Consider the following 4,321-nt stretch of genomic DNA (forward strand, 5'->3'; position numbering starts at 1 on the left):
TGAGTTTGGTAAACCTGATGAGGAATGTTGGGTCAGATTTTCTGCATGAACAGTGTGGTAACAAATTTGATCTCATTTATACTTGTTAGTGAAACAGAACTAAATGTTATAAACATAGCAAAGCTGTTCGTTCAATCATTTAGACCACAAACGTTAATAAGAACCTATAATAACACAAACTATAACCATTTTATTGGAATCTTCTGCGTCCTTTGACTTTTGCAATCTGGTTATACGCAAGTTGTGAGTCTCAGTTTAAATATTCTGCTTAGAAAGTCCAAAAAAATATAATTTTTAAAAAAAATATCACAGTTAAACCTGAAGTAAACAAACTGCAACAAGACAGAGTATTTTGAGGATGATTGTGAGATCATTTAATTTTTCTTGCAGTATACAAATTCCACTAAAGAATCTCAAAACAAAATAATTCTTTACTACTTTCTCTACCTGCCTGAGTTCCTTTGTTCCTTTTCCAGATTAAAAAAAAATCTTTGGTACATCACAGATATATTTAACTTAATTTAAAACAGTCATTTTCTAAAACAGCTGCTGCAGCACTGGAGGCTCTGCAAATGTCATTCAGACAGCAGTGAATCTTGTGTTTGTGTGGGACTATTTTTAGCCGTGGATTAATACACATTTGGTCGGATGTGTGCAGCAGCATCAAGCTGGTGTAAGAAGGATTGACTCAAAGTAAACTGTCGTGTGTGTGTGTTAATGCTAATGAAGGAACATGTCAGCCGGTGCAGCCGTGTGGATCGTTGTGCTTTATTAGGTGTCGGCTGAACAACAGCAGGTTGTCAGAGTTTTGCTGCACAGGGCGAGTAAGATCGAGTTATTGCTGATTTTTGGTGTTTTTATGGGATTTCTTGACAGAAAAATATCACCGCAATACAAGAAAGACCAAGCAACAGCAAAGCAGTTCAAAAGGCATGAAGAGATTAACATGCAAAAGAAATCTCAGACAAAAAACAGTAAATGAAAATATTAAAATACAAAAAAAAAAGGCTAAAATATGATTAAAAAAAAAAAAAGATTAAACAGGAACATAATGTTAGAGAGGAGTGCAGTATATAAATATTTCAGATTTAGTTCACAGGCGTGAAGTTAACATGTGCCCTGCTAGAATTAGTTTCAGTTCTGCAATGTTCTAATAATGTTTTCAGCAGGAACTTTACTTTTAGTTCCTGGAAAGTTCTTTTTAAAGAAAGGAAAAAGTTCTCCAAATATACCAAATAGGTGTTTTTTTTTGGTTTGTTGGTTTGGTTTTAAATTTTCCAAATGTTGCATTGAAAATTGTGGGAACGTTTTGTCGGAACGTTCTTGACAGAAACAAAATGTTCTCACCAAAATGTTCTACCCTTGTAAACATGTCATATTACAGGAATGTTTTCTAAAAGCATATTCTGTCGTCTGAGGCCTTGATAACATCTTTTCAACATTTTTTTAATGTTGGTTTGTGTTTCCTTGTTTGTTATCATGTAACATAATCTGGCAACATCCTCCAAACATCCTCTGATGGTTGAATCGTTTTGTCTTCGTTCACTTTTCACCACAAAGGAACATTGTTTGAAACGACACCTCAAAGGAACATTATTTGAAATGATAAAAATCCTTAGAACATTTTTTGAACTTTAGATTAAAATGTTTTCCTTAAAACATTATTGGAACTTGAAGGTAACGTTAGTCAGTGCTGGCTGAAGTCTGACCTGGATGATATGAGAGAACTAGATGGTTGATAATGTGGCAGCTGATCAGAAATCAGTATTTTGACTTCAGTCTATTCAGTGCCTTATAAACTAACAGTTAAAGCTAAATTCTCCTGCACAGGAAGCAGTGATGTGAGGGGAAAAACAATCACAATGCTGAACTTAAAGATGGTCATAACTTTGTTTACGTACTGAAATAAAACTTCAACAAAACTTGGCTGCATTGTTAAAAGATCACATTAGGTTTGTGCATTTGGTTTGAACAAGATAAGATTTAGATAAGATTAATCCCACAGTGGGGAAGTGTGCAGTTACAGCAGCAAAAGTGATGTGTGTAGGAAACATCAGTAGAAAATATAAATATCAAGAAATGTGCAGGAGTACGGTTGGAATTCTTCCATATGTGGAGATTCAGATGTTGCATAGATTCCACTGGATGTGGAAAATAATGATGTTGTGCTCGTCTGTATGATGAAAAACAGCAGATTGTGGATGACCTGTGTTGTCTCTAGTGTCTGTTTAGGTCCCTGCCTACCTGACTTCACCTGCAGCAGTCATCATGGGCCGAACGCCACACAGAGGTAAACCCGTTATCCTGCTTCTCCCGATTCTCAGATGTACTAATAGGCAATTTGATCACAAATCAAACACGTCGCAAAGAAAAAAAGATCAAAATCCTCACTCGTGTTGCCCTCAACTTAATTAGATGTTTTTTTGGTGTTTGAGACTCATTTTCTCAGAACTGTTCCAGCGCGTATTTCACCACCTTCATTCTAACAGTGATTGTAGTCTGTGTATCAGAAGCCGCTGAATTCTGATGAGCGGTTCAATCGCCGTTTTGATTTCAGATCAAAAAGAGGAGAAGAAGGAGAGACGAAGCAGCATCACAGCGGGCTCTGCCCTCGACAAATCCAACGGTTGGCTATTCACATCTCTGCCTTGTCGCTCTTCATTGTTGATCCTTTCATTAACAGTATAAAGCCTTTTGAATTAGTAGCTTTTCTAGAATTCAGTCACTTTCGTGTCGCTACTTGCAGTGATCAACAACCTATTTTGGCTTCTCAGGTTAAGAAAAGAGTTCAGAAGGTTTTTGCAAGTTGATGATGAACATTTCCACTCATTGTTTACTCAGATCATCCTCTTTTGTGCAGACATTTATTGCTGTATGTCTCCTCAGCTGTGCATAAACAAGCACAAAATGGGCAAATGTTCTTTCTATTTAGGTGCACTCTCTTGTACAACCAAGCAGATTAATTTTCATTTACTAAAATAAGCTGATAATTAAGTGGTTTTTTTTTTCAATTTTTTTCAAGTCTGTAATTATAATGTGTTGTTTTTAGCGCTTGTTTATGTTTGTCACTTTACAGTTTTTTCTCTCACACTTTCCAACAATAGATCGGTGTCTACGTAATTGGCACTTCACTTCTTTTATCTTTGTTTGCTAGAACCCTTCAGCTGGGAAGAATATCTGAGAGAAACGTCCTCCATTGCAGCGTCACCGACCTGCTTCAAACAGGTATCTAATCATTAAGAGGCCTTTTGTTTGGATTGTTTCCTCTAATGATTTTTTTTGTACTTGTAGTATTAATAAATATGATCCATCCTGGGNTTTTTTTTTTTTTTTTACCTCCAGCGGAAAAATATGAATTACAGCACTGCGTGGTGGACATGCGCGGAGCTGCAGCGAATATGGCGGCTTGCATCTGATAGAAAGTGAGGAATCTCCCCATCAAAACAGCCTGTTCACACGGTTGGTACGGCTCATGTCTCATTATTACTCTCGTGTTGCTGCAACGAAAAAAAAAAGAGAAAAAAAAAGAGACAAGCTTTCTCTTCTCTGCTTAGTTATTTTCCGGGGGGGAGGTGGGAAGTTGCGATCAAGAAGAAGCTATCCAGGCTTTTTTTTTTTTTTTTTTCCTTCCTTACCCTGCCATTTGCACGGATAGATAAGACAGCAGAGCGTGTTTATACTGTATTCTGTGCAGCTTTTTCTATTCCTGTTATTTTCCTTTACGGCTACGTTGAACTCTTGCACGTTTGCTTTCTGTTCGCTGACGTTCCTGCGAGAAGGAAGGAGGCGGATTTGCAGCGCAACTAGGAAAAAAAAAAAAAAAGCAGCTTCGTAGTAATCATGCTACAATGCAACGTTAGCAGTGTTTTAGCCCCGAAGAATGAGCACCGTCCCGCCCACTAAATGTGACCAGAACCCAAAATGAAAATGCGTCACAGACTTTTCTTTTAATTTTCACCTTCTGCTCGTCCAGCCTCCTCCTCCTCCTCCTCTCTCAAAGCCTTGCACATGGGAAAAAACAGAAATATTTATCCAGCATGCAAGCTGCTTCTGTTTCCTGTGAGGGATTTTATTTATTTATTTAATGCAACTCATCTTCAGAATGTGAAGAGGAAACAGTTTGGATGCAGGATAAATATTCCCCCCCCCAAAAAAGAAGTGGGCTGGATATGAAGGGATAGAAGTTCCCATCCTGGAGGTGACGCCCTGCAGCGGCTGCCTCTCAGCTGCAGAAATGTGATCCCTTCACTCCTCCTGTCTCCAAACTGTCCTGCATGACAGAGGAAGCAGCAGAAGGAGGCCCACAGGATGGGCTTCTGTC

At 38.2% G+C, this 4,321-nt stretch overlaps 1 protein-coding gene and 1 long non-coding RNA gene across 2 annotated transcripts in view; both read left to right on the forward strand.

Moving 5' to 3' along the window:
* Positions 1–1,944: 1,944 nt before the first annotated feature.
* LOC103360761 (uncharacterized) lies at positions 1,945–3,225 on the forward strand. The gene is made up of 3 exons (XR_520367.1): positions 1,945–2,290; positions 2,558–2,626; positions 3,155–3,225. It is a non-coding gene; the product is annotated as an uncharacterized LOC103360761 (long non-coding RNA).
* Positions 3,226–3,389: 164 nt separating this feature from the next.
* LOC103360762 (Scm polycomb group protein like 2) overlaps positions 3,390–4,321 on the forward strand; it is a 33,676-nt gene continuing 32,744 nt past the window's right edge. Inside the window, exon 1 of the mRNA XM_008286659.1 lies at positions 3,390–3,459. The gene's annotated coding sequence lies outside the window, so the exon portion shown is untranslated. The remainder of the gene's footprint in view (positions 3,460–4,321) is intronic.

Source organism: Stegastes partitus, unplaced genomic scaffold (assembly GCF_000690725.1).
Source record: "Stegastes partitus isolate 25-593 unplaced genomic scaffold, Stegastes_partitus-1.0.2 Scaffold462, whole genome shotgun sequence".
NCBI classification, from domain to species: domain Eukaryota; kingdom Metazoa; phylum Chordata; class Actinopteri; family Pomacentridae; genus Stegastes; species Stegastes partitus.